General features: G+C 30.6%; 2 long non-coding RNA genes across 2 annotated transcripts; one reads left to right on the forward strand and one right to left on the reverse strand.

Moving 5' to 3' along the window:
* Positions 1 to 2395: 2395 nt before the first annotated feature.
* On the reverse strand, positions 2396 to 3184 carry LOC111631546. Its single transcript, XR_002757720.1, has 3 exons — positions 3146 to 3184; positions 2698 to 3027; positions 2396 to 2610 (listed from the first exon to the last, which is right to left on the reverse strand). It is a non-coding gene; the product is annotated as an uncharacterized LOC111631546 (long non-coding RNA).
* Positions 3185 to 3239: 55 nt separating this feature from the next.
* LOC111631545 lies at positions 3240 to 13985 on the forward strand. The gene is made up of 7 exons (XR_002757719.1): positions 3240 to 3396; positions 6204 to 6272; positions 6340 to 6429; positions 6498 to 6758; positions 13552 to 13620; positions 13685 to 13774; positions 13845 to 13985. It is a non-coding gene; the product is annotated as an uncharacterized LOC111631545 (long non-coding RNA).
* The last annotated feature ends 309 nt before the right edge of the window (positions 13986 to 14294 follow it).

Genomic DNA, 14294 nt, shown 5'->3' on the forward strand with positions numbered 1-14294 from the left:
TGAGCTCTCTCTCTCGAAACGCTTTATTCGAATATATCATTTCGTGTAATTTTGTTATTTCATTTCATTAAATATTTGTTTATACTTGTCTCTCGAGTATCTGAATCAAAATGAAGGGTTTATCCGTATCATCTCCACACGCGTGTTAATCCGCGCACAGGAAAAGTTGATTAACTGGTGTCGGGAATCCTGACGAGGAAAAGGGCGATATACGATCATCTACTTCCACTAAAAATTTAACGCTCTCATAGAAAAAGTTTTACTGAGCCAATCTTGCGATTGTGAGCCCGTAATATCGCCAAGGATATAGGCAACACACCTATAAACTTGGCTTATCACATTTATGTCAAGGACAAAAAACATTTACCGTGTTCTTATCTCAAATGTCACTCAATACATTGTTATCTTTGATAAAGCAGACATTTATAATATTTATCACCAACTAAAAAGAAATTAAACCAAATACAATATAAACATAGAGTAATGTGAAACAAATGCTTTGATACAATACAAATATTTGGACCTTTTAATTTCTAATTGTGATGTTATATGAATTTAACAAGAATTTGTCTAATAACTTGTTTATTTAAATTGACTGATGCAAGCAACATAAGAGCAGTTAATTAATTAATAAACACATGCCATTAATAAAAGAGCTGCAATTTTCAAAGATTTTAGACCTATAAATTTCCACTAGAGTCTGTCATTCTTTAACCTCCAAAACAAAGTTAAACAGATGAAAGCCGACACAACATGTGAAAACTTTACGGGCATGAGGCACCGATTAACTATATGTCAATTTCCAGTTCGAAACGCATGTCACGTTATTTCAATTTAAACTTTTTTTCTGAATGGTTTTAGACAAATGACAGGCACTAATCCAATGTTAACCGGAAAAGTATGTTGTACAGGGGCAAGACAGTACTAAAATTGACGAAATGTGACGATAAACTTGCAGTCCATCATTGTGATGATGTCAAAGAAATAATTCATAGTTATATTTAGGCTATTGTTTAATATATCTAACATTATTCAGTAATACAAATGTGTTATAAGTTAGTAGTATAATAATAATAATAATAATAATACACTTCATGTACTAGAAATAAAAACACAATTTATAATATAAATAAAAAATAGAAATATTACACTAAATTGCATATAAGTTTCTTAAATGACACTGCAAATCGCAAAAAGTTTTTTCATTTTTGTTTAAAGCCGTTTTTAATTTATTAAGCTTTGTTATTATTATCTCATAAATTTTTTCTGTCACTTACAATATATAATGCGCAAGTAATTCTTTAATCAATATATCACCATTTCGATAATTGACAGATCTACTTCAGAATAATGAACGATAAACACGTATGATTTATATTACAGTAATTCATGTAAATTAAATATAAATTCTCATTTAAAGACAATCAACGTACACGAAATCATTTATAACAGATCCATTATTAATTAAAATCTCATCAATTTCTTTTGATTCCCATTATATAACGTGATTAGATGTACAGATAGGAAACGACCATCAATTTGCATTGATTGTATTTGAAAATGCCTAAAGTTACAAAAATTTTAATTAACTTACATTATGCAATAATTTATGGACTTGACATTAATATAATTTCATTATTTATATGTAGTGGTATTTTAAATTTATCGTGTATGCAACGTCAAAAATAAAACTGAATATTCGTTAAGTTTCTCAACGATATTAGACAAACATCTATTACTTTAGCTAACTTTTCTAATACACAACTACAAGGGCTATGTATATTCAATACTAAGAATGATCTCGAATTCACTTAAAGCTTGCTTAAATTCTTTTATTCAACCCATACTAAACTATGCAATGTTGTTCAGAGTAAAACCTCAAATTCCTTGCAAATGCCAAAGCAAAAAGCTAATTCACAGTATTCAAATACTAATGAAAAGATGGTATTTTGGCCTAATCGAATTTGGAGTTTGGTTACAATTTCTGACGTTAACGTGGCAAAATGTGCCATTTCTACGGCAAATCGCTCTTTGCATTAATTCTTGTTTAATATCCGAAAATTCGTTAAAAATGCAATGAAATTTACAATGCAATGAAATTTCAGTGAAAATTACACTAAAATTTAATTATCGAAAACACGTTTTGAACCTTGCAACAGCATTGCTGTATCCTAAATAATTGTATAAAATGATTTCTTAGTGATGAATCGTTATTTTTATCAGAGATTGACTCACATTTAATATAATGTCATATAACAAGTTATTCTTGAGACTTCGACAAGAGCGCACTAAATGAAAACAATCGGAATCTAAGAATTTTTTTTTATTGTTACAACTGTATTCATTATTTTTTGGATACTTGTTTTAAAAATATTAATAACGACATGTTAAACAATTGTAAAGCAAATACAACGTGCATTTGCTGATTTGATGAGAAGTTTCTTATTCACAGTTTTTGTCAGATGGCTTACAATAAATCTTCCACAAGCTGTACCAGCGCTGGTAAACGGTGTATCGTCGACCAAGAGGATTACTTTGAAGGAGATAGTACGTCGGTGTTTTAAACTATTCAAAGCAAGGAACTATAAGCCGTTCTCAAACTTTTGGATCCTACCACGTAGATATACAATAGAAATTTTTATTCTGTATTTTTGCGGTTATAAATAAACAAAACCTTAAAATAAATAATCAAAATACCTTAAACGTAACAGGAAATTAATCTGACCACATATAAGAATTAATAATAATTAAGAATAATTCAATTTTGCAATGTAGTTATTTATTAGACTGCAATTATAAAAAAATTTAGTCCTATAAATTCCCACTGTAGTCTAGCTCGTACGTCTGTCTGTCCTTCCTTAACGCACGAACAGAGTTAGGCAGATAAAAGATGAAACAAAAAATGGAAACCAGAAGGGCAGTAGCCCCCGACTAACTATATAGAAACTTCCGATTCAAGCCAGAAGTCACGTTATTTCAATTCGAAACTTTCCTCTGAATTGTATTAGATAAATCACTGGCACAACTCTATTGTTTAATTAAAGAAAATTATGGTCTACAGAGACAAGTCACTACTAATTTGAGATGAAGAGCATAAATTTTGAAGTAAATAAATTGAAAATATGATAAAAAAATTGCAGCTTACCATTGCGTGTATGTCACTATGTCATAATACATAATTGCTCGTTACAATTAACTCTAAATAATATTGTTAAATAAGTATGGAAAAGAGTAGCAATATTACGAAATTAGGGAAAATTAAAATATATATAATTTAAAATAATTACAAGTTGATGTCGCTATCGTTAATATCTCTTACATAACGTAGCCATTTTACATTACATACCACCATGTTAGTAGTAGTGTGGCAATAATTGGGAAAATTTCGCTTACAATGTAAGAAAAATCGATGAATTTCTTTCTTTACTTACAAAATAAGAGAAAAATGAATGGCAGATACTAATATGCATTAATAGGTATATTCTAAATTTAAAATTATAGAAGGAAAGGCATTGTGTTCATTGTGCAATTCGATCCGTATTGATTCATGTTGTTATATAAGTTACTGCGTATTATGTATAATAGCATTATTACCCAAGTATTCATAGCTGTATAGCATCGTCTACTTTGATCTTACATTGAATGCCGGTTTAATTAACAATTTATATAGTTATTAGCGAAGAATTATGACTAACAGACCTGTGTCAATTAACTGCTTAAAATTCTTCTTGAAGCCTTGCTTGGATATAGCATTCATTTTTGGAATCGACCCATTTTCTACTTGTCAATGCGAGACTCACAAACATAGAAATTCTTTGCGTAATTTCTTAAAACTTGCTTATTTATGGTTAATTCAGATACTACTATGGGAACATTTTACACTTTTGTGGATTCAGCTAATTCCATACGTGAAAAATTTCTCATTATGCAGAGGATGGTTTAAATTTCTTAAAACTGGTGTCACGCTGTTTAAGTTCGTACTCACACTTTTTACGCTTTTATGCAATATTCTTGTTTTATATTTTAGAAGTAGCAAACTAGATCCAGTAATACATTCAAAACAAGTTCTATGTTTTCAGAAAAGTGAAATAAAAGTAATTCAGTCTTTTATTCATAGTTTTCATTCGAAATTAATCTGTGCTTTTTCATTGTTCATCGTTTGCTTTCAATTACTAAACGTCTTCTACATATTCCCTAATTTGAAATCACAAGAATTGTACAATGGCGAAGCTTTGTATTGCAGTATAGAAGCCGGATTGCTGACAATTATTTCTTGTGGAATTCTTATGTCTTTAGTTTGTTTAGGAGGAATATTTCTGTGGATTACAAGAAGAGGCTTCTTGAATATATCAGAAGAATTGTCTTCGATAAAAATGAATGATTATAACTTAAAACGTAAACTGAAAGACCTGATTAATAAACATGCCGCTCTGTGGGAAGTTGTTGAACAGCTGAACAGTAAAATGAATTACCCATTTGTAGCATTCTATTTTACTCTTACATCAGGAACAAGTTTTTCTTATTACATGATTCTATTCTTGCATATGAATGACGAATTACGATATATCGTATTAGGAGCTGTCGTTTTAGTTACAGTTGCATGTATATTTTATGGTTTGTTGCTGAGCTCATTCACTTTTGCCGTAAGTTTTTCAATCTCAATTTAAATTCATAATTTTATAAAGTTTTTCAAGAGCTAAATTTTTATGGTAAACATTTTTACGTTTGGCATGCATGTGGATTACGCATGAACGTTATCCTCACTTAGTAAACTTATGTTAAATGCTCATTACTCACATTTAATCCTTAGTAACGAGCGTATAACATTTAACTACTGAGCAGCGCCATGACATTTTTTACTTATATTACTGAATATACGAAAAGCAAAATGAAACTACATTAATAAAGAGGTAGGGTGCTTTCAGTAAAAATTTTCGACCAAAATTTATCAAGACATTCAGAAGCCACGTTTTGTATTTAATTGAATAATCTATTGCTTTTAGCCCTTGATGATGTTTTATTCATAGTCTGTATTAATTATACACGTATATACCTGAGGGCTTATCACACCGGTGAACAGGTTAGATTACAATATCTTTAACGATACTTTTTACAATCAGGTACGGCTTTCTATGACAATATATTACATATATTACACAATAAACACTTAAAAAGCATTCGGAGTATACGTTCTTCTTCAAGTTAGTGTTAAACAAAATGTACATTTATACAAACATAAAAAATATAAAAAGTAGAAAAAGTGATGTTCTTGAAAAATTTTACATTTGTTAAACATCACGCTCATTGTCAAACATCATTTTATTTCAATTTTAAATCGGCCATTTAATGTATATTTGTATTATTTAGAATTCATTTTATTTACATTTTGTATAAATTTACCTTTTGTTGAACACTAACTAAAAGAGGGACGTATAGTCCGAAATGCATTTTAAGTGTTCATTCTGTTATATATTGTCATAGAGAGCCGTACCTGATTTTGTAAAAATTATTATTAAAGATTTTGTAATCTAACCTGTTCACCGACGTAATATGCCATCATGCGTATACGTGAATAATTAATACAGACTTTAAATTAAACGTATTTGGTATATTTAAAAGTATCAATCCTAAAAAAGACTTTTTAAAAGAAGGTAAAGGATTAATCCACTTTCTAAGAGGCTAGAAATCTAATATAGGAGTAGCAACTCTGTAGCAATTTTAAATGGGCAATCTGTCCAGAATATGTCAAGCCTGATCCAATACCACCCAGCCATTGTATTTCGTGCCTAGCTTAAATTTACAAACAATATGATTTAAAAGGCTCGCTTACTGATCAACCGAATAAATGCACTACTGAACACTGGTAATTGGTTGCAGATTTGCTTCTCACAGATGAATTGGTCACGTAAAAATTTTGGATTTTACTTCTATATACATAAGAAAAAACAATTTCTGGTAAAAGTTCTTCCCAGGAGGCATCTTCCAATAGTTGTAAACCCACTTGGTGTTGCCCTATTCCATAAAACTAAACCAGACGCAATTAATGTCCATGGCCAAAAAGCCATACTTTGAAAAAGTGGATTATGGAGAATGAAATATAATGCCTTAAAAGCTAAACAACTTTATTTAAGTTCCAAAAGTTAAACAGTAAATTTAATGATGTAAGAAATTTGTTATATTTTAACGTATTTTTAATTGAATAGATGCAGAATTCCTTTCAAGACATTCGAAGATTTACCACTGAAAATTTACATCTCAAACTTAAGTTAAACGTAAGTAACTAAAGTTTGTATGATTTCATGAAGTTAAATACGAATAATGGTTTTTCTCTTTTTTAAGATACTGAATTTCATGAAACGATTTAGTAAAGTTTCATTAAGACTTTCAATCGGAGGGTTCTTCTTTGTAACAAAAAGATTTCCTCTTAGGGTAATTTTATATAATTAATTTTTATTCACTGTTCTCTAAAGTGAGAAAGTAACAAGATCTACTTTCAGATGGCAAGTACCCTTCACACCGTGTTCTCAGGACTCCTGAAATTGAGAAGTGTAAAATATGAACACAAAATATGTAACGATATATTAAATGAAAATAGCACAGTTTCATAAGAAGCGTTAAGAGTAAATATTAAACATCTTATTTAAATGTATAAATTCCGTTTAGCAAAAGGGTCCGTTTATGTGTCCAAAATAGACACGCGTAAGGACTTCTTTGTCATTAGGAAAAAGGGACAAGACTCTACTTCTTTTAGATTGAGAGTATGTATTTTGAATTAAATAAACTAAAATATGATTAAAATTTCAGCCGGGAGTTGAGACGTTGTCACAATAAATATTTGTTCGTTTCTGATTTATATATTTTTGTTTACTTCGTTAGGATTACTGTAATATTTTCCGATTTTTTAAAAATGAGTCTCATGGCATAATAAACGTCCTTTGATTTAATTAGAAATTACTTTTTTAAACGGTAGCATGAATACCCTAACTCAAACTATGCCAATGAGGCAATTTTTTAAAATTGCCCTTTTTACTTAAAAATGATCGATTTTCCTTAAAAACATGCTAATTTTGTTACATTTTAAAATTGTTTTTTTGCTGTTTTTGGATTTTTTTCATTCGCATAAAGTATGTTGGATGCAATTTTATTCTACTACTTTAATGACACAATGCAAAATGGTTTTAATTTATCTCAGTTATTTCTATTGGTTTAAAATGAAATGTATGAATGTTAAATGACGTAAATACAACCAACTCTTCTAAAATCTGCAACAATTAAAATTAAATGACTTTAATATATGCATAAATACATTGATTTTAAATATACTATTGACATATTCATTTATATCACTTGATTTATATTGTTTTTATTTTGGATTATCGTTGTGTCGAAGGAATGTCAATTGATATTTTCTCTTCGGATGTTAAACTACGTTTATTTTTTCAATCAAATATGAATGATTTTACAACCATAAAAAATTCTTTTGTTACATTATTTATTAGTTATTTTAGCATTACGCTATTGAAAATTTAATAAATTAATTTTCTATATGATAACTAAGGTTATCGTAATTATGAAACGGTATTCGGAGACATTTATCGTAATTAGGTAATTTATGGATAAAAATTCCAGAACATTTAATAAAAGAACAAAATTTAATATTTTAAAGCTATATGATTTAATCCTATCGTATAAATAGAAAATTTCCTCTAAAAGATGAAGGTGAAAAGGCCAAAATAAATTGTCAAATTATACAATACACAATTAAATTTAATCTAAACACATTAAATGTGTTTATTTCTATAATTTATTTTTTCACTTCTATGTTTATCTATATACATAAATGAGGATGTTTGTTTGTTTTTTCACTAGGCAGTGCGACCAATTGCTACGAAATCTGGCAGTAACTGCTAGATTTCGTAGCAATCTGTCTCAATCTGTCGTTAGAAAATACCGTACATCTCACTGCAAATTATCGATTGGATTTCTATGTATCGATTAATTTCTGTCTACATTTGATCGATAGCTTTACATATAGCGCCAGCTATTACAAATTTTTTAAAAAATACTTAACTAAATATAATTCTTACAAAAAATATATATATTACATTCACCGAATTACTGCGACAATAATATAGCGCTAAATAGATGCGTCATTATCCCATTACTTAGAATGATTGCACATAGCACTTGCCTGCCTGGAATGTAGCAGTGTTTTACCCACGTAATAGAGTTATGTATCTAACTCCGTTTAGGGAAAAACTTTTGAATTGAAGTAACGTGACTCGCAAAGTTCATATATAGTTAAATTAATCTGGTTTACTTTCTTTTACGATTTCCATGTCTGATCTCGACTTTCATCTATCAAGGAGACGAATGGACGACAGTGGAAATTTATAGATCTACAATTTTTTTTTGAAATTGCAGCCCAATAAGTACACCGAGTGGATAAAACCACCGAACAACCGGTAGTCTGTCGTGGGATTCGCACATGGCCAACGGCTGACCACGTTCTCTGTTTTTTCTTAACGTTAGTAATATTTAAATTGGAAATAGCTTTATATAAAACTCTCTCCAAGATGCATCCTTCTTGGCAGATCGCTCACGTATCGCGTTGCCATAACGAAATAAACCAAACCAATTTTAGTAATTTTTCGATAAACGCGATATTTACAAGGATTTGCTTAACTACCACGAAACCTGGATTTTTCATCCCTCTCCTCTGATTTCATGACTTCTTAGTAACTCATGAACCCATAGCTCCAAACGTCTTTCACTACTACTGCTTAAGATCTTCTAAATTTCAGCCAAATAAATGTACAGTACGTACAACGATTTTAAAGCACAGAGTATAGCTAGAAGTTTTTTTTTTCTGTGCCGATGTTTATTTTTTTCTATTTATTATCATGGTAGCATTTCTTCATTTGACATTTCCTGTAGTTGTAGTCTATGTACTGTGCACTTTAATCACATGTTGAGTCTTCACTTCAAATCCTCTTATAATATTCTTACGCCACAAGTTTAGAAAATTGACTTTACTTGGCTGTTTTTTCTGACATTCACTTTTTAAATCTGGTTTCATCAGTTTTTTTACCAGACCACATAAAAGAAATTTTTGTAGCATTTTTATAAGATATTTTTATTTAAACAAGTCTTATATCAAGTCTTTCAGACGTTAAGGTTAGTCTAGGTATCCAACACGAATGACTTTTCAAATATTAATAGTAGATAGCATTAATGAGAAGTCGTTGACCATTCTTTCTCCCAAGAGGACTACAACTACTACTGTTGGTCGAATTAACTTCAACCTAAATCTGCAACAGCCCTTTCTTTCTATCCTACCAGCTTTATAGTTGCATTCGAATAGGAAGATTACATAATACGAAGTTACCCGCCTGCATAAAATATAATTTAAGTGGTTTTCGAGGGTGACGAGTTTAAATATTTGGTCAGTTTTTCGCGGAAGGTTCGTAGGCAGATCACCATTTGATATTCGGCTGCGAATTAAACAGTTTACTAGTGCTAACATTAGAAAAAATAAAATATTTTTCAATATCAGTATTTTCAATTGGTGTCTATTGGTGAGAGCAGTAAAACTTTTGTTTGTTTCTTAAGTTATCGCAACGCAACACTTGGGCGATCTGCCTAGGGGTATGCCTTCGGGGAGGTCTTTTTAAGGGAAATTGGCCCCTGTTTAGGCGATATACACGTGGAGAAAACCCGAAAAACTCTACGTGGCAGTCGACTTTCTTTAACTCAGGAAGAACGGAGCGATTCAAAAGTCACAGAAATTTAAAAATAAATAATAATAACTTACAAACTATTTACAGTAAGATTATGCGGTTTTCACAGAAATGCTTAGAAAGAAGCGAAATTTTTTAAATGTAGTAAAAATATTAGTACCATGATAGTTACAGTTTTTGTCATAGATAGCGCTGTATAAAACTGAAATCATTTGTAAATTTGTTAAAGTAAGAATAAAAAAATAAAAATCTTCTTAGTGTAAGCTCTAATAACAACTTTACAACTTTACAACTTGTAATCTTATCAAGCGCCATCTATGGCAACAAATGTAACTATTTTGGTACTAAAATTTTTATTACACCTAAAAAGATCCCGTTTCTTTCTAAGCATTTACGTAAAAACTGCATCATTTCACAGTAAATAGTTCGCGAGTTATTATTATTTTTTAAATTTCTGTGACTTTTGAATCACCCTGTATATGAAGTTGATAATCTTTGTCTCTCTAATCTGTGCCTAGTCCTTGCCGAGTAGCTCGTTCGACAACCGATGTAGCGTACGGCAATCGAGACAAATAAAGGCGTTCTAAATTTTGTTCGAAAACTAAATTGTTCGAAAAGCGAGGCATTCGAAACCTGTAGTATCACTGTACTTCATTCAGTAAAATACAGTGGATGATCAGTTAACGAACAGTTCGGATAACGAACAGTTTCGCGAAAGATTTGTATGTTTGGACAACGAACACCTCACAGAACAAACTCAAGAAGAAGCGACATAAAATAACGAATATCGATTGGTCTTCCCTTCTCTTCAGGCAACAATTCTAAACTTCTCGGAGCGCGGGAAACGTCGACATCGACGCTCAACCCGTTATATACCGATCGGATAGTATTCCTCCGAACTTTGAAACTCTCTCTTGTAATTCCAGCGTTTTATTTTTCTGACAGAAACAATTCTTTTATAGTATACGCAAGACTGTCGAGCGGCACATGTTAAGTTTTGTGTCGGTTTTTATTTTCAAAAGATGAGAATATAATACCAAAGGTAGAAAGTGGGTAAAAGATGTCTGATGTTGCTGGTCAGTATGGCTTGAACAGTTCTACAGTATGACGCAGTTCAATCTTATCTAAGAAATATACTGTATAATCGAGAAGACCCAAGCAGCCAAAGGACTAACAAAAATCACATCTGAGAAATAAAGAACATTGAAAGGCTCATAATGGAACCTGAAACTGATTTGACAACAGAAGAACGCCAAGAACTCGAATGAAAACACCAAGAAACTCGGCGAGATATGTTTTCTTCTAAAAAAGACGTTTAATGCCGATATCTGCCATTAAAGATCTTTGAAGAAGTGAGAGGATGCCAGAACAATGGTCTTAGAATGGCATCCAAACCAGGTTGATGCTTAGGGATCTCTACAATTAAAATGCTATTAATTACTTATGAAAATTCTGAAGAAGACAGTAAAGCAATAGACATTAGACAGATTCTTTAACCCCCACGAACAAAAAAAAAAACATGATTAATAAATTGTATATACAGTATGTATTTTTATTATTACATATAAATAAACGTAATAAGAAAGTATATATTTTTTTATTTTTTGGTATCGCCAGAACAAATTGATCAAATTTCCATAAAAACGATGGTAAATCCATAATCGGTTAACAAACATTTCGGATAGCAAACAAATTCTTAGAACGGATTCGTTAACCGATTACCCACTGTATAGTTAATAGAATTTAATGCAGTAATTTAAATTAATGATCACTGTTAAATAACTTTCAAGCAATGTACCGTTACAGTGGTAGTATATAGTGGTATTAGCCTATATTTATAAGCTGCATTTTTATTTAAAAATTAAAATATATATAATTTATAAAATTACGTGGTAATGTCGGTATCGTTAGTATTTCTTACATAACGTAGCCATTTTACATTACATACCACTATGGTAGTAGTAGTGTGGTAAGAATTGGGAAAATTTCGCATATAATGTAATAAAAATCGATGAATTTTTCTTATTACATACAAAATAAGAGAAAAATGAATGGAAAATACTAAAATGTCCTAATAGGTATATTCTAAATTTAGAATTATAGAATGAAAGGCATTGTGTTCATCGTGCAATTCGATCCGTATTGATTCATGTTGTTATATAAGTTACTGCGTATTATGTATAATAGCATTATTACCTAAGTATTCACAGCTGTATAGCATCGTCTACTTTGATCTTACAAGGAATGTCGGTTTAATTAACAATTTATACAGTTATTAGCGATTAGCGAAGAATTATGAATAACAGACCTGTGTCAATTAACTGCTTAAAATTCTTCTTGAAGCCTTGCTTGGATACAGCATTCATTTTTGGAATCGACCCATTTTCTACTTGTCAATGCGAGACTCACAAACATAGAAATTCTTTGCGTAATTTCATAAAACTTGCTTATTTATGGTTAATTCAGCTACTACTATGGGAGCATCTTATAATTTTTTGGTTGAACGTAATTCCATACGTGAAAGATTTTGCTTTATGCAGAGGATGGTTTAAATTTCTTAAAACTGGTGTAATACTGGTTAAGTTGGCACTAATACTTCTTATGCTAACTTGCAATTTTCTTATTTTTTCTTTCAGAAGTAGCAAACTAGATCCTGTAATACATTCAAAACAAGTTCTATGCTTTCAGAAAAGTGAAATTAAAGAAATTCAGTCTTTTATTCATAGTTTTCAGACGAAATTAATTTGTGCTTTTTCATTGTTCATCGTTTGTTTTCAGTTACTAAACGTCTTCTACATGTTTCCTAATTTGAGATCACAAGAATTGTACAATTTTGAAGCCTTGTATTGCAGTATAGAAGCCGGATTGCTGACAATTATTTCTTGTGGAATTATTATGTCTTTAATTTGTTTAGGAGGAATGTTCCTGTGGATTATAAAGAGAGGCTTCTTGAATATATCAGAAGAATTGTCGTCGATAAAAATGAATGATTATAACTTAAAACGTAAACTGAAAGACCTAATTAATAAACATGCCGCTCTGTGGGAAGTTGTTGAACAACTGAACAGTAAAATGAATTACCCATTTGTAGCATTCTACTTTACTCTTACATCAGAAACAAGTTTTTGTTATTACATGATTCTATTCTTGCATATGAATGACGAATTACGATATGTAGTATTAGGAGCTGTCGTTTTAGTTACAGTTGAATGTATATTTTATGGTTTGTTGCTGAGTTCATTCACTTTTGCCGTAAGTTTCTGAATTTCAATTTAGATGTACAGTATAATTTTATAAAGAATGTGGGACTGGTAACGTTGTAACAATTTTTAACGGGCAATCTGTCCAGAATGTGTCAAATCTTATCCAATACCTCTCCTGATCGGTCACTCCATTTTGTGCTTAGCCCGTACCCACAAACGATTTTAATGGCCCGCTTATTGACCAACGAATGAATTCACTACTGAACACTGGTACTTGGTTGTAGATTCGCTTCTCACAGATAAATTGGTGACGTAAAAGTTTTGGATTATTCTTCGAATATCTAAATAGAGACGGTATCCGGTAAAAGTTTTGCTTGGAAGGCATCTTCCTTATAGCTCTAAACCCACTTGGTGATGCCCTATCCCATGAAACGAAACTAGGCGCGATTAATGCTCGAGGTCAGAAATCCATACACAAAAAGTCGATTATAGGGCGAGTAATATACACTCTTATAAACTATACAAGTTTATTTATGTTCCGAAAGTTAAACAGTAAATTTAGTGATGTAAAAAATTTGTTATATTTTAATGTATTTTTAATTGAATAGATGCAGAATTCCTTTCAAGATATTCGAAGATTTACCACTGGAAATTTACATCTCGAACTTAAGTTAAACGTAAGTAAATGTTTGCTACATTTCATTAAGATAAAACATGAATAATGATTTTTCTTTTGTCAAGATACTGGATTTCATGAAACGATTTGGTAAAGTTTCATTAAGACTTTCAGTCGGAGGGTTCTTCTTTGTAACAAAAAGATTTCCTCTTAGGGTAATTTTGTATAATTAATTTTTATTGACATTTTTTCTTAAAGTGAGAAAGTAACTAGATCTACTTTCAGATGGCAAGTACCCTTCACACCGTATTCTCAGGGCTCCTGAAATTGAGAAGTGTAACATATGAACACAAAATGTGTAACGATATGTTAAAAGAAAATAGCACAGTTTCATAAGAAGCATTAACAGTAATATATTAAACAGGTTCTGTAATTGCATAAATTTCATTGATATGCACATTAACTAATTATGCATGCTTTTAATGTTGTATTGAACACTGTACACTGAAAACATTGGATAAGTCTGTAAAAACTTTAAAACATTTATTTAATGAAAATTAGTTATGTATAGTAAATTAGTTTCTTTGGAGATATTAGCGTTACTACGAATAAATACAAAAGAAATGTAAATTAGACTGTCTTATAAAAGCATACTGTAGATGTCTCGATGAATTCTTTTCACTCAAAGCATTGGTAAAGTTGATGTACTGTACAACAAAATGTTAACTTATCCAG

The sequence above is a fragment of the Centruroides sculpturatus genome, unplaced genomic scaffold (assembly GCF_000671375.1).
Source record: "Centruroides sculpturatus isolate CEXI.00-Female unplaced genomic scaffold, Cexi_2.0 scaffold712, whole genome shotgun sequence".
Taxonomy (NCBI): domain Eukaryota; kingdom Metazoa; phylum Arthropoda; class Arachnida; order Scorpiones; family Buthidae; genus Centruroides; species Centruroides sculpturatus.